This window comes from Pezoporus occidentalis, unplaced genomic scaffold (genome assembly GCF_034315485.1).
Source record: "Pezoporus occidentalis ecotype Australia unplaced genomic scaffold, CSIRO_AGI_Poc_V1 ctg96, whole genome shotgun sequence".
Classification (NCBI taxonomy): Eukaryota; Metazoa; Chordata; class Aves; order Psittaciformes; family Psittacidae; genus Pezoporus; species Pezoporus occidentalis.
In genome coordinates, this window is record NW_026916325.1 from 1,045,873 (window position 1) to 1,063,451 (window position 17,579).

Genomic DNA, 17,579 nt, shown 5'->3' on the forward strand with positions numbered 1-17,579 from the left:
TGCAGTGAAAGCATACACTAAGAAGGAATCTGTGGCTTAAGTGCTTTGACACATATGAAGACATTATTTGCCTGAAGGGCGAAGTTTCTGACTAGTTTTGAGATAATGAAAAAGAACCCCATAAATATATGCCTTCATCACACCAGAAATCAGATTAGATTATCTGAAGAATCATTCTGAATCTTGGTAGCTCCTAGCTTCATCCAGAGGCCTCCAGCTCACAAGTAATCAATGAAGTATCAAAAATACATCAGAATATAAAAACTTTGCTGGAAAGAGGTGGGAGCTATCACTCGTAGCTCATAAGTAAGTCAGGAGTGGTAGACCAAGGTAGTGGTCCACCACCAGCCTGATTTTAATTGCTTTTGCCTTCAAACTTGTCAGGAGTGACATCATCTGAAGGATGATGAACAAGATTGGTTTATCCAAGTTCTACCACCTGTAGACAACCCTGCCGCTCCAGGGCAGCCTACATCTGATTTTCCTTACAATGATGTTGCCTGGAACCTTCCTCAGACCACAGCTCCATCTCTGTGACAGAGCTCCTGGGAATTTAATACTTGTGGATTCCTAGATGTGACATGGATATTTAATAATAGTATTAATAAGTGCTGGGACTATATGAGAAATATGTCAGTTCAACCTCTCTTCTTTCATGTCAGAGATAATATGTTACAATAAGCCTACAGATTCCATAAAAAAAAGTGAAACTTAAATTTGATACATCATAAAAATAATTTATATTCTCCAAATGCATTTAGGATGATTTAAATACTAACCACTTTACAATTTTAAAGTATGCAGAGATTCCACTTTGAATTCTGAGATCAATAAAAATTAACTATGTTTGGTGCCACTGTAGCCCAGAAGCTTTTGAGACATAATGTTCATTAAAAAAAGGAAGTCAGAAGTTTACTGAGGTTTATTGAAACCGTGATATCTTACCAATGCAACTTGCTTATCAGCTTTTCACCAAGCTTTTAATTTTCTAGAACAAACAAATGTATCAGCAAGATCAATTTTGTGTTGGCCATTAAAATGGCAAGATTAAAACCCAGGCTCAAACAGAAATCATTTCCAACTTTAACTACAGAGAGTGTATCATTAAAGTGTCCTCTAGGCAAAAGAGTCTGCCATATATCAGCATGATATATGATGCTAAATTGTTGGATTTCAGTTCACAAGGGAAGGTATTCCTCACTGCAGCTATGAGCCCTGAGACAAATGAGAATTTAGTGCATGTTTCATTTTTAATTCTTCCTGGCAAGGATGTGAAACAGATAAAATAAAACTCTATTATGACTGGTAGAGTGGGATCTTCATTTTAAATGGCCTATTAATACATTAACTGGAGGAGAAACAAGATAACTTGATGTCTTAATGTAGAAGCACTTGTTACTGTCCAAACCCTGTCTAGTAGCAGCTCATTCTTATGTCACTGTTGTTCCTGGAATGACACTTAGGTCACTGCTATGTGCTACAATTTAAAAAATGCTTACTCTCTGAAGACAGCAGTGGTCTGCACTGGGTTTAATTTTTTATTTTTTAAACAATCTGCATTCAGGCACCTGTGTATAATTTTCTTCATTACCAGCTTCTTCACATTCTGACTGTCTTTTAAGTGCCTGCCCCTGTATCCTCTGCATTGCAGACAGCTGCTGTAGATTGTATTGATTTTAACTGATGCTGGTGGCTTGGTTTGCCTTAGTTCCCAGTATAAATTACCGAAATGTCATCCACAACCTGTAAAATATTTGGCATAACATTTCTACATACATAAACAAAGGAAGAACAACTTTTATATGAGCTGTAATATCAGAAAACACTTTTCAATTTTATTTACTGTAATTGTCTTATTTTTATTTTCCTTTTTATTCAGTTCACATGAAAGGGTTAATATGATAAGCCATGCCTAGTGATGAAAGAGTCTGCACTTCTATAGGTTTTTTGTTTAAAAAGTTAACACCTTCAGCCTCCTGGGGTAATCAATTTAGTTTTACAATTTTCTTGGGAGTCTGCTGAAACTGCTCCTATCTTCTACGGGGGAAACCACTGGTAGCAGCTATAACAAAGCATATTTTAAAAGCCTGGTAAAATCCATTTAGAAGGTACAGGCATTATGTATACCTGTGCTGGACACTTGCTTTACCTTGAATTAAACTTGAACAATTTCATTTATTCAGTCTTCATTTTAGATGCTGTTTATCCTTGAAGAAATGACCAATGTAGGAAACGTGCTATCTCTCAGTATGCGAGACGAAATCAGACCCACCAGACTAATTTTATATTTCTTTCCGTAGGAGCAGACACATACATTTTAATTCTCTTTCCTAGCAGACCATGCAGAATGCATTTTTTAATTATATACATCTAACTTCAGCAACCACAAAAATCTCTGCAACTCTCCATGTAAGTAGTACCTGACTCATGTCAGATATATGGGGCAGAACACAACTTTCAAAATTCACTTTAAGCAGCTGGTTAAACCTAATCTCCCTAGCTGTTTAGCTGTGTCCCTCTGTGCATGTCAGCCACCCTACTCTGAGGAAGTGGTTAACAGCTCAGGCCCAAGGTACCAGAAGGTACCTCCCTGAGGTGCCCCTGGAATTTGACTTGCAAAGTTTCTCAGATCATACCAGATGCTATCAAAGCAGACACCCTGCAGGACATATTTGTGACTACCCATTTTTCACCCTGCCATTTCTGTGTAAAGTGTGATGAATTCTCTTTTCAGCTTTACAAGGTCAAATCTCCATCTCCTAACCACAATAGGTAGCTATTCTTGAAGGCAGAATAAGGACGGAGGAATGCTATCCTACTCACCAAGAGAAACTAGCTCAAATTTCTTTGGACCACAGTGCCAATAACATTAAGTAGAACTATGATTACATTATTCACTTTGGAGCAGAGAGTTGTGTCCTGGCCCACTTCCAGAAAACTACTTGTGCATTTTCTAATTAAACATAAAAATAATTCTAGGAACAGGAATCAGACCTAAACCAAAGAGAGGTCCCTTTCAGCTGAGTGCCCATTGGTCAAATCATTAAAAAACAAAAAATCCTTCTAAACCCTTTCTGCCCCAGTGAGCTCTGTGAGGGACCTGTCTCCCCACACATAAAAACAGCCTCCTCAAGGCTGGAAAACCCTCATTGTTAAAGTACCTTCAAGTGAGAAAGGAAAAGTTACTTTAAATCTAAAGCAAAGAAGCACATTGGAATGTTCTAATTATCTCAGTTCTGTATTTAAGTGTATCTAGGCAAAGGTGTGTGTCACTACAGTCAGATGTACATGAGTTGAGCTGGGAGGAAAGTAAACAGCTGATCTCTGAAACCCTGTTACCATATCACCTCAGTAGTCACAGGCTGTGCCTTTCTTTCCTCCTTTGGCCCTGCTGACTGCCTTCTTGTATATTAGATGCTTCCTGAAAGGGCTTGTGAGCACCTCTTCCCAAGCTGTGGAGCAAAAAGGAAAAAGGTGCTTTGTAAACCTATGTGAGATATCTGAGACCAAAAAAGAGGACCAAAAAAAAGGACCCGTGTTGTCAGCTTTTTCTGTTGTCAGCAGTTCTAGGCGATTTTGCTCAGCATAGTAACTGGTTTGGGTCTGTTCTGATGTAACGTTTGATAGGAAATTAGAAATATAATTTTTTTGAAAGAAAGATGAAATAACTCTCTTCTGGGAGGAGTTTTAACATTGGACCAGGGCCTTTGCAAGCCCTCCCAAAAAAAACAGTTTTGACAAAAGAATGCGATGGTTTTCTGTAACTGCTAAGTTGTAAAAACTTTTTGCTATCTGCCTGAAGTGTCTTCTATTGTGATTTACAGAGGGAGAATAGATTCAACAGCATCCAGGGTCAATGTGGTCAGTGAGATTTCAGGATTTTAGCAAGTTCAGTCAGGCAGCTTGGGGCAGTTGACTGGTTTGGTTAGCATTTTCATAACATAGAAAAAAGGTAAGTCTGAATAAGATGATTTGTGAGCTCTAGATTATCCAGACTTACAGAATCACCTCATATTTTCCTTAAGGCAATCACCAAAGATACCAGGAAGATCTGAACCTCACATGCTGTTTGATCTGAACGAAAATTAACACGAAATCACTTTTTGGCACAGGACAGAGCTCTGCTCAGTGAGACTGGTTAAAATAAAAGCAATTTTTTCTCCTTTTTTGTCTTCTTTATCCTTGTTTGCAGTGTACTTGACATGAAAAAGCTCTGTGCAGTCCTACGAAAGTCTCCTTCCTGTCACCTTGAAGCCTGATCATATGCCTGCTCCTCTAAGGAAACTCCCAGGTTCTCCTCCTGTGTCAGAATTGCTCCTGGTGTGGTCTCTGACTCTTCCTCCCTCAGCTCTGAAAGTTTCTGCCTTCCCGACTGCTCAATATCTTCCCAGGAAAGAGCAATCTCACCTCTCTCTAGGGAGCTCCTCCTGAGGGCAAGAGCCACAGAAAGGTGGAATTGGGGTCTCTCCTGCTGCCCAGACACTGCCATGGCACCAGACCAGATCATAGACCATGCCTAAGACAAAATGCCATCAAAAAGTAAAACACTGTCCATCGCTTTTGGCTTGCAATAGTAATGATACACCAGCTAGTTAGCAGCATAAATTCAGTCTGCAATTGCCCCCTAGGGTTAAGCTTGAACTTTCAAGACAAGCTGAAAAACAGCTAGCTGTTTAAAATAAATAACAATTTACTATTATTTTTAGCCTGATTTAAGGCCATTCATGTTATGCAATGCTGACTTTTCTTTTATGTTCAGAGATTTTACTTTTTGGCTGAAATATTAAGTCAGCACACTTCTATTCCTTAACATTCAGCCATTAATTCCTTAATGCTCATCCATGAATTCCTTAATGCCCAAGGGGCTTGCTGCAGTGTCCTGGCCAAACATCAATTCGGCACTTGGAAAATACTGCCTAGCTCACCTGGAGTTTCTGCCTAACACAATGAGACTCCTCACTGTCTCAAACTGCTTGTCTCAAACGTGTGGTGCTCTTCAGTGCAGTTCCTCCCATCAGTGCAAATTCACAGCACTGCTGTGAGAATGTGTGTCTGTGTGTCTGCAGTAGATACAACATCTAAAAGGTTGTCTTGGAGCAAGAGAGATCTAACAGCAGCAGGAAGTTCTCCTTCAAATTAGTTTTATAGAAGAAAAAAACCTTGGTTTAGAATGTACAGAAAGTTCCAAGGAAAGGTATTCAGTCCTGACACAATTACCTTTTTGCTGACCTTTGTTAGATTTTAGTGAATGAATATTAATGAATCTCCAGCACAAAAGTAATTTAATGAGGAAAAATTACTTAACACATTATTTTGGCACTGGAAAGCTATATCCTAGTTGCCTAATAAACCTACTTGCTAAATTTTCAAATAAAAACACAAATGTAAATTTAATTTTAACATATTTTAGTGGAATTTTTGTGTTACAGATCACGCTAAATTGGTGCTTCAAGTTGAAATATGGGTTTTTTTTAGATTCTAATTATTTCATTCTAACCACAATTAGACTTTGTTTGGTTTACAAAAATTGTTTCCTGTGATCTCCACAGTTTCTAATATCAGCCTCATTTTCTCACCGATAAAACCAAAATCACTATAGCCCAAAATGATTTTCCCATCAAGGGGTAATGGTATTACATTATTTTATGGTATTTTTATTTAAGTAGAGATTATCATTAATAAGTTCTGTCATGTTTTATTTATATAGTCCTTATGTTTTAATGATAAGAACTAAGAGTTTACAGTTCAAGCCCAGCTAGTGCTTTTTTCAATCTGTTACGAAACCAGTGGCAGTGAAGAGCAGCCTAGAAGAAAACATCAGTTATTCTGATTAAACATCAGGACTGATCCAAAGTATACAGGCTAAATTATTGATGTCCTACTGCCTTCAAGAGGCTTTGAACCAAACCCTCAAGAAGCTAATCAATAGCGTCAATCACAATTGGGAGTGAATAGCCGATCAGTTGCTGAATCAAGAAATAGCATTTAAAAAAAGTTTAGATGGCTACAGAAAAATTGAACTAAAGAATTTGGTAGGTTAATATTTTGATGAGTCACGTTCCTGTGCAGACAAAACCATTCTGACGGTTTTATTTTGTTAATTTTAGCAAAACAAAATCTTTAAAATTAGAATAAATTCAACTGTGCTACATAGAGAATATGTATATATGCCTTTTATAAAAAGCATGTTGAAATTGTGTGTGTTTAAAAACAGACAAAAAACTGTAATTGCAGAATGGGGGGTCCGCAGAAAAAAATAATGATTTATATTGACAATATGGATAACTCCTTTTTCATGGCATTTCTTTGTACATCCTCATCTGCTCTCACAACAATTTCAGGTACCTAATATTTATATTACTTCACAGGATCAAAACCAAATTCATTCTTATCAGGTAGATTGTATTAGAGTATTACAGATGAAAAGAAAATCAGGCTTTTTTAATCAGCTGTAAAATAATATATAACACACACCACACACACACACGTGAATTGATATGAAATAAAAAAAAAAAAACAACAAAACTTTCATGTTAAATTCAAGAACAGTTTTTTACAGCTGACAAGTGCCACATCTCAGGCGAAACTTAATTTTGGCAAAATAAACTGCTGGGTGATACCAGTTACCTCCATCTGCTAAATACTGTTATTTTCTTCATTATAAATATGTGGGTTCATGAGGATGATTTCTGTGAAATTGCAGATGAATAACTCTAGACTATTTCTCTTTTTTAATGGATTTCAATGTGATACAAAAAATGTTCCGAACAGTGTAAGCACCATTCACATCTGCCCACACTCAGAAAGCACAGCCTGCCTGTTAGATAGCACAAACATGATGCTTCATGGCTCTGTTTGTCCAAATAGCACACTCACCAAAAGTATGTATTTTTCAGAAGTTTGTGCAAATACAGTGAGTTTTACTCTTCAGGAAAGATTAATAAGAGCCAGCCTGTCAAAATCTTATTTGCCTGATATTTGTTTTGCCCCTTTTCCTTTTTCCAGATGGCTTGTACAATTCTCAGATCTAGATTGTATAATCTTATCATTTCATTATTCATTATTTTTATACGATTCATAGCAGTAATTCTGTAGCCGATATGAGGAAACAGGTAATAATACAGGGAACTCAGCAGCCTGGGAATACACATTAGGGTGCATCTTCTGAAAGTGCACCTTGGTGTGGTTTCCTGAGGTAATGTTAAATAAACGTTATCAAGAAAATGAAAGGTTTCAAATCATGTTTCCTTACGTTTCCCCAGGGAAGGATGATCATCATTCACAACAGGGCCCTGGAAAGGTGCCCAATGCTGATAGAGCAGGTTCAGGAGCTGTCTCTGCCTACTTCGATGAGAGAGCCTGTGGCCATTAGTAAAGATAAGTCATTGTCAGTGATACGGGGATCTCTAAGTGGACGTCATCAGTTTCTTGTCTTCATAGAAGAGAACATTTTCTGCCAAAATGTCTCAGATTCTCCCCAGATAAATCAGGAAAATTAACTCTACATGAGCAATATGTGAAATAAATGCAAAAATAAATAAAACAGTCTGGTTTTCACTTTCTAAGGAAGATACAAAGGGATACAGACTCTGAAAGACATGTCTGCCTGGCTAGGAAGTGCTGCAGAAACTGTGCTGCTGCTGCCTCTTTCGCCTGGATTATAATTTGGCAGCTCTCCTAGAACTGGTCTACTAAATCAAGAAAATGACAGCAAAGGTTACCAGTGGTTGATAAGAACAACAGCTGGGGGCTTGACAATCAAATCAGTTTAATCCCAGTCTTCATAATAAAAAGAATGGTCTGGAGCATGAATCTACCTTCTAATAAATTATAAATATCTTCAGCCATTTTCACAAGATCAGTAGACATTCAGCACAGCATTCAACTGTGGATATAAAAGGCAAAGGAATAAAAAAGTAAAAAAATCTTGCAATAAAAGTAAAATGAAAAAATAACATCCTTGTGGACAAAGATGATTGTGTGAAGTAGCAAATGCAAAGAGGGGAGAAAAGTTGTTTTTCTAAATTAATTAAATATGAAGACAGTGTGAGGGAGAAAGCTTCTGATAAACTCAGTCTGTATGATTTCTTAGAGAGATATAATCTCAACTGCTGTGGTTTATCACCTGATATTGCTGGATTAAATATGTTCATAAAGAGGACCTTTACTTCTCTAGACATCTCAGCTCATGCAAGGGGCAGCATAAAATATAGTTGCACTTCAAAACACTCACTAAGGGACTTGCCTTTCAACCCTAAGGTTTTTTTTGTGGAAGAGAATAATAATGCTTCATACGGGATTTGTTCAGCTGACCATTAGTCATCTTACTCTAACCATCCAGATGGGTGAGATTGTGGTGGAAGACAGTTGTGGTCTGAGCAATGAACAAGTGTTGCACATGCCAGTAAGTCAGACACAGATTTATCACACAGCTGGAGCTGACAAGCAGTTTGGGCAAATGACTGCAAAGTAACTAAGATTTTGCTGTCATGATAGCTAACAGAAATAGGATGGCTCAGAAGAACATTCCCAGTTTAGTTATACCTAAACTTAACAGTGTTTATTCGTTTTTTACCATGGAACTTTAACAAAGAGAAAGTTTTGGAGAATCTCTGCTAGATGAGAACCTATTGTCAGCTTTTCCAAAAGTAATATATCGTTATGACATAAGAATACTATCTAAACAGATATACTTGAATTTGATTTCTCTGTGGAGTGGATTTCAGTGAGGCTGAGACTGAGTACATAGTTTCACATACATTTACAGTAGTCTAGAAAGTGAAGTGATGAAACAGTGAGAAGTCAGTTTATTCTTCAAGAATCACAACTCATTACTGATGTCATCATCTCAGACTAATCCTCCTTGAAGAACTGATACTGAGATTAAGGTGGAGAACAAAATCTCTTGGGACTTGCATAGCTCTTGCTCTAAGAGTCACTGCACTCTGTAGAGTTAAGAGCTCTGTGAAACAGGAATACAAAAACTTCTTTATATACAAACAAAACCATTTGGAATTATGTCCAAAGAGGACACACGGTGATAACAACCGCAGCTGTGCCTTTAAGAACAGGAAGCTCAAAAACTGTATCTCAGAACAGAGTATATGACCGCCACAGCGACTGTACTGCATTCTAGCATGTTCAGATTTCTTCTTCTGAAGCTCTTCCATCTTCTACAAATACTAAATATTCATGAGTAAGGTGAGAATGATGTAACAGGTTACACGCTCATGCACTTATTGAGGAGGCAGAACAAGCAGCTGTCAGATCCTGTTAAAATAATTACACAAAGTAGAACATCTTCAGTTGAATGACTGAAATTACACCCACATGGTATGACACCTAGAACGCACCAGGCAGGCAGAAGGTGAAGAAGCAATGTTTCTTGACGGAGGATTTAAACTTAAGCCTTCCTCATATTGTATAAGTGTTCTAACTACTCACTGAGGCTAGTGCTCATGGCCTGGTTGCAACTAGTGCTTAAAATTTAGTATTGTATTTCTATAGCTAACTTTCCTTAGAAGTCTCTACACTGTAAACAAAATGTTGACACTGAACTAAATGTTTCTTTGATTGAGAATGAATGTTTTTCAGCCTTTCATTACTATGAGAAGGAAAAAAAAAAAACCACAACTGAAAACAAAACAAACAAAAAAAAAACAAAAAAAACAAACAAACAAAAAAAAAAACAACACCTAAAAAAAAAAAAAAATTGTGCTCCAAACAGAAAATCTTTTAAAAAGTAAAAATACTCCAGCTCAGGCATTTATTTTCATGTTTGACTGAGTCACTGAACAAAAATTAATCTGTTGCACAGGCTTAAGAGAGATCACCCTTCTTACAGAGAACCAGCATGACATAAATTGTCAGTCACTCACAGAGGCACAGCAAGAACTGCAACAGTATAGACTGGGACAAGTATAGCAACAACAGGCTCAGTGTCTTGTCAGGGATACAAAACCCGTACCATAGCAGGCAGACTAGCAGCCCCAGCAGGCTGTGGCAGGGTCAGCTTGAAAAGCCATTAGCAGCCCAGTGTCAGCAGCAGGAAGCAAAGCAAGGATATCTGAGTGGGCTGAGGGCACACTCAATCCCAATGTCCATGTCACTGACAAAGATGTTGAACAAGACCGGTCCCAACACCGATCCCTGAGGGACACCACTCGCTACTGGTCTCCAGCCAGACATTGAGCCATTGACCACAACTCTTTGCATGCGGCCATCCAGCCAGCTCCTTATCCACCGAGTGGTCCATCCATCAAATTGATGTCTCTCCAGTTTAGAGACAAGGACGTCATGTGGGACAGTGTTGAATGCTTTGCTCAAGTCCAGGTAGATGACATCAACTGCTCTACCCCTGTCCATCAGTTCTGTAGCCCCATCATAGAAGGCCACCAAATTGGTCATGCATGTGCCAGCTCCTTCTGGACCCGCAGATGGACTTCATTAGGTCCTTTGGACTTGTGCACATTCAGGTTCTTAAGATGGTCTCGAACCGGATCCTCTCTTACAGTGGGCCTAAGGTCTTCATTCCCACAGTCCCTGCATCTGCCTTCCAAGACTTGGGTGGTGCGGTCACAGCCTTTGCCAGTGAAGACTGAGGCAAAAAAAAGTCATTAAAAACCTCAGCCTTCTCCAAATCCTGTGTTGCCAGTTCTCCTGATAGCTTCTGGAGGGGGCCTACGTTGCCCCTCATCAGCTGATTTTCCTCATCAGCTCCTTATCCATCCAAGGAGGTCTCCTGGACCTCCTGCTGCTCTTCCTTCTAGTTGGGACGCAACACTCCTGAGCTTGTAGTTGGCAATCCTTGAATATCAACCAACAGTCTTGGGCTCCCCTGCCCTCTAGGGCTAGAGAGTAGAGTGGCAAAATTTGTCTTCAGAACATCTGCTTGAAGAGTGAGATCTGCACTACAAGAGCGATGGGTGAAGCTTGCAGAAGAATTATATAACTTCTGAGATTTTAATCTGGGATTATAATTAGAGAAAAATGGGGTAAATTTTACATTGCAAGAACCTTTTTTGCAGATGTTAGTTAGCTCTAGACAACGCAACATCTGCTTCCGTTCTTCCCTGATTTTCCTAGTCATAGTCTTTATAGAGCCGTTTGGGGATCTTCGAACCCTCTGTGTTTAAGCCAGCAGAAATTAAGCAAAGATGCACCTAAGTGTTGATTAAACTCAACCCTTTCTACACAATAATAGAAAATTTAAGAAGTATTAAATTGCATTGTACTGATGTCTTCCCCCTTTCCAGTTCATACGTATTGTTTTCAGTGTTTTTCAGTAGCTTAAGAGCCATAAATAAATATTCAGCATTTTTTTCATGTGTTCCAGGTTATGCGATGCTTCTAGTGCCAGTAGTTCCAAAGTGATAGGAAAAGATGCCTACTGTTTCATGGTCAGTTTTTTTCACAAATGGCGTAAATGTATAACCACCCTGGACTGGGCTGGACAAATGCTTGTGAGGTAGTTGGTTGTCACTTACAATAGATGTCACTTATAGCAATTTACTGACTCTCTTCCTAAACAGATATTTTTTGAGTAAAGAAACATTTAAATTTTGAATGTAAGTTGTTTATTAATAATAAATACTAATAAACCCCATGCCTATTTCTATCACAGTATTTTTCATCTTTAGATTCAAAGTACTTTGCACAGGATGATAATACTTTGCTCTGTCTTCCTCTCATAGTGTGGACATGGAAAACAGGGCTGCTCTGAATTGCTTCTTTGCCCAACCTGTTGCTCTGCCTGGGATTGCTCCGACCCAGGTGTAGGACCTTGCACTTGGCATGGTTAAACTTCATGAGGTTGACATCAGCCCACCTAACAAGCATGTCGAAGTCCTCTGGATGGCATTCCTTCCCTCCAGCGTATCAACCGAACCACACAGCTTGGTGTCATCGGCAAACTTGATGAGGGCACACTCAATCCCACTGTCCATGTCAGCGACAAAGATGTTGAACAAGACCAGTCCCAACACTGATCCCTGAGGGACTCCACTCGTTACTGGTCTCCAGCCGGACATTGAGCCATTGACCACAAATCTTTGAGTGCGGCCATCCAGCCAGTTCTTTATCCACCGAGTGGTCCATCCATCAAATTGATGTCTCTCCAGTTTAGAGACAAGGATGTCATGTGGGACAGTGCCAAATGCTTTGCACAAGTCCAGAGAGATGATGTCAGCTGCTCTGCCCCTGTCCATCAGTTCCTTTGCCCCATCACAGAAGGCCACCAAATTGGTCAGGCAGGATTTCCCCTTAGTGAAGCCATGCTGGCTGTCACCAAGCACCTTGTTGATTTTCATGTGCCTTAGCATGCCTTCCAGGAGAATATGCTCCAAGATTTTCCCAGGCACAGAGGTGAGACTGACTGGTCTGTAATTCCCTGGGTCATCCATTTTCCCTTTCTTGAAAATGGGGGTTATATTTCCTTTTTTCCAGTTGTCAGGAGCTTCACCTGACGGCCATGATTTTTCAAATATGATGGACAGTGGCTTAGCAACTTCATTCGCCAGCCCCTTCAGGACCTGCGGATGGATTTCATCAGATATCGTATCTTTGGACTATCCTAAACAAGTTGTTAGTATTTTTGACAGATTAATACCCCTGTATAGTCCAAAAGTGTGCATCCAGTGTTGCAGACATATTCCTGATCTCTCTGGAAAAGACTGTCAAGGGAAAATTTGTAAATGACTGTGTATGTAGATGCTAGATAACATGACTGAAAGACTCCTACTGCTCCTGCCTGTGGTGGCCCAGGAAGCATCACACTTCTCCTTGTCGTACAGACAAGTATCTCCAGGAATCCTTAAGGACCATAACTAAGAATCAGGTTGAACTAGATTTTTTCAAGTATTTTCTTTTCCTGAGAAAAACAGGTTGATGCAAAAGCATACAACAAGATTTGGCCCTAATAAGATCTGGCAATAGCCAAACAACCTCATATTTGACCTTACAATAGAGAAAAAGAATAACAAAAAAATGATCTATTTATCTCTCTTTCCCTCTCCCCCATTTTCTTGGAAGATTCTGAAAAATAGGAGCCTTAATAGAATAAGTGGGAGTGCATGAAATATTGCTGTACTTTGTATTATTTTGTGCCATTAGTGACATAGCTCATGCAGGTAAAGATTAATTCTAGAAATAAAAGCAACTACAAATACAATTCCATGTTCAATATTATTAGTTCAGCATTTTTGTAAACGTTAAGGTTCCTATAATGAGACCTAACATTGAACTGTTTTTATCCCCCATAAAATCTAATTTAATTAACTTATCTGGGAAATGCAGGTAACCTATTATTCATTTGACACTGAATGTGAAAACAGATTCAGCAGCGTGCAGCTGGAAACTTGTCTGTACATATTTCTGGGGCAAAATGAAAAGTAGGTGGACAATGAATATAATGAAAGGCTTGATACAAGCTTAGACTGCTGATTTTTTTAATGGAATTTTTTTTAATAGAAGGGCACAAACAGGTATTTTTAAAAGCTGGATGAACAAATAAGAATAGCCCTGGGCAGATCTAATCTGCAAAGCTAGCACTTACATTATGCACTAAAGAATTCAAGCTGACACTGACCTTGACAACACTTACAAAGGAAGAATTTTCACAAGGATGAGCATGTCTAATGCTGTGTCTTCAGTTTTGTGTCTCCAGTTTTGTGAACAGTCTTGTATATTTTTTTTAGTATTAACTGTACTTTTTTGTCACACCTCCACTCTTTGTGCCCTGTAATTATCTGCAAGCAATAACATACTAAACACATGGGATGGATAAAAGTAGTACAGTGTATTATACAAGCATAATTGAAGCCTTCATCATCTTTTTAAAAGGATCCTCTTCTGAAAATATGTCAAAACATTTTTTTACAGCTTTTGCCATTCTAAAAGCTTTTTTTACAGATATATTGCTAGTGGCAGGGTTTTTAAAAAACAAATAATAAAATATACATGTAAAAATAGAATGATACACAAAAAAAAAAAATGAGCATAGGATTATCCACAAGTACTTATTTCATAGGGAGGAAAAAGAGGAGTTACATCTTAACTTTCATGGCACTCTCTTTATGACACTGGTTCCAAAATCACAGAATCATTGAATCAGACAAAGGTTTGGGTTGGAAGGGACCTTAAAGCCCATCCAGTTCCAACCGCCTGCCATGGGAGGGACACCTTCCACTAGACCAGGTTGCTCAAAGCCCCGTCTAACCTGGCCTTGAACACTTTAAGGGATGGGGCATCCACAACTTCTCTGGGCAGCTTGTGCCAGTGCCTCACCACCCTCACAGGGAATCAATACCATGTTCAAGTTCATTTGACCATCACACTCCATAGGTTCCTGGAAACTGTCGATTTCTAACACTACCAGCTTTTTTACAACCATTCCTGCTAACTGTTCCAAAGCTACGCAACTCAGAACTGCCAGGGTTGACACGGCTTACAGAAATGTGGTCAGAGAGGCATACTGAGACAATTCAGCACATATCCATTGCCAAGGAATATCTCCAACCATGAAAATATCAGACAAGACCAGTGGTTCACCACATCTGGACAGTTATGATGTACTTCTGCTGCACAAGCATATAACAGGTGAACTTTGGCAAGGGCAAGCGTATACATTTTGCTCTAGCTAGGCTGACTGTAGGAAAGTCTGGCTCTAGTTGCTTTCCACCATGCTTGCATAACCTCAGCAAATTCTAGGATATAAGCAGATATGGAAAGAGAAGAAAGTAAGGCAGAAAGAAGAATAAGCTGATACATGAGGTAAGGGCACAAGGAGCTGCCTCCAATGGCACATAAAACACTGCTCATTTTCTCAAGGAAAAGTCTGCTCCAAAAAGTGTGGGAATGTTTGGAATGGAAGAGAAGAATAAAACTCAAGATCTATTTTCAGACTAGTCAACAGGACATTACCTTTCCCAATGGACAGCTCCCTGCCTGCTGCATATGTACAACACATCTCTTCACTCACGCAGACTCCTCCAAACAAACAAAACTGCAGTAGAAAATATTAGTTTATCTACAGTGTAGAAGTAAAGATTGCTGTCTTTGAAAAGCTTTTTTTTCTGTCATTTTGCTTTCTTTAAATGTGATAGTCATAAGCAATAAATGAATTAAAGGTAAAAAATTAATTGTAAGATCTTTGGCAACTCAGGTCACCTTAGAGCCCACCTTACTGTATTGGCTGGAGTCTCCCAGGTCAACTCAATCCATTTTCCATCCCTCCACGTGGAGTCATAACCTCTGTTCAAACTGGAAAATACATCCTTGCCAGTATATTGCATTAGAGGCTCCAAAATGCCACTGTTAATGAGAATGCATTTTGATTACACTTTAACACCTGGTACGTTATACAGCTATCCATATCCATGCTGATGCACTTATTTTTCAAGTTTCTTTGGTAGGCTTTGCATATTTTTGCATACTTAAGCTTTGACAGAAAGTATGTTAGCAGAGAATTAGTCTAGGCATCTTACTTAGTGCATACACTGAATATAATTTGGATTGAATTTTCATTATGACTCCTGGCTAAAAATATTTTGATAATTCAAGGGGCCTTGAGAGGGAAAATGTTAAATAACAAAATGGAAGATTCACTTCTCTTTAGATATCATACTTAGTCTCTTCCATTTTAGCAGTGACTCAGACATTGAATGGTACATATATTTTATAAGATGACTGTTTCCTTTGCTTACTTTATTAAATCATGATGAAATAATTTTTCTTATGAAATTAATCATAACTTGTAAATGTTAAATTGCTGCATTCCACATAGACAGCTGTCAGCCTTTCATCTATCACCCAGACTGTCAACAGACAACTAGTGTCCTTATTTAGAATTTCACTCAAATCATACTCGGAAGTAATTTCAAACAAAATTAACTTTCAGTTGTCCCTGGTATTATTAAAACTAATTTTGAGTTTACCTCATGCTCTGCTAGAAATGCTCTGCTGATGGCTCAGGAGGAACATGGGAGATAAAGCAAATTTGGCAAGGGGCAATGGCAGGTATGCTTTCCAGTGGTGTGTGGGAATAACATGGTGGGATGTCCATGTTGGGAGCAGAACATTAAGATTAAAACCGGATATGAATTGTAAAAGCAAAAGTTGATCTCACCCTTAACTACATGAAACTTCCCAGAAATGCATATTCACAAAATGCCCTGGCACCATCTTTCTTGATGAAGAACTTTTTACAATATAGTCATTCCAGCCCTTTCTCTGATGCCTACCCTCAAATGTTTGTTGTCTGCTCTTGTTTGGAAACTGACTTCCAACACGAGAAGGTGTAACTGGGCTTCATTACCTGTTTCAATTGAATTCCCTGGAAGACGCAATAGCTATACTTCTACTATGCAGGTGGACTTCAACAATCTTCCTTTTGTTCACTTATTAATCATGAATATTTATCCAAAACACACTGAGCAGTGTTAGCGTTGCATCTAGTCATTCAAAATGCAGACAAGAAAGATACTTTCAATTAGGGTTATTAAAAAATCACATGTATTGGTACATATAACAGAATTCAAGGCTTTTAGTAGGCTATAATTGAATCCTTTTGCATAAAATAAACCATAGCTGTATCTATTGTTCTAGCAGCTGACAAAAAATTATTTGGAAATTATATTTAAGCTTTTCTGCATAATTATTAAAGTATAATGGCCCTTTGCATCTGCATTTCTGTTAGAGTCAGCGTTACTAAGCTTAGCTATCTGAAAACATATCACCAGATACTGTGTCTACAATGAAAAAATTCAAAATCTATACACATTTCTTCAATAAAATAGTCAAAGGCACATGGCGAGGTCTTTGCCTGGCACACACCTGCACAGCTTCAAAACCCAGTGGAACAATGCCAATTTACACCGCTGACGTACACAGTTGGCAACACTCACATGCTTCTCTCCAGCATTACAAAGAACCTAAGGTCTTCCAGCCCACAGGGGCTGGGGAAGCTGAAGCTGGCCAAAGGCTAGTCTTGCATTCCCAGTGCCAGTGCTTCCTCTGTTATTTAAGATTACAGCCTCCTCTTAGCAGCTATCTTCAGCTGCATGACCAGCAAACCAAAGTTTACATAGCAAATCACCTGGTGTACAGCATCCAGCCCTGGGGCCCCCAGATAAGAAGGATATGGAGCCGATGAGCAAGTCTAGAGGAGGCCATGAAGAGGTCTGGAGCACTTCTCCTATGAAAACAATCTGAGAGAGCTGAGCTTTTTCAGCCTGAGAAGAGAAGGCTCCAGGCTCTTTCTGAAAAGAAATATGCACAGGGATTTTTTACAAGGGGCTGAAGGGACAAGACAAGGGGAATGGCTTTAAACTGCATGAAGGTAGATTAGATATTAAGAATAAGGTCTTTACTGTGAACATGGTGAGGCACTGGCACAGATTGCCCAGAGAAGCTGTGGCTGTCCCATCTCTAGCAGTGCTCAAGGCCAGGTTGGATGAGGCTTTGAGCAACCTGGTTTAGTGGAAGGTGTTCCTGCCCATGGCAGGGAGGGTGGAACTATATGATCTCTAAGGTCTCACACTGTAAAAAATCCTCCTATTGTGAACATCAACCATTGCAAATAT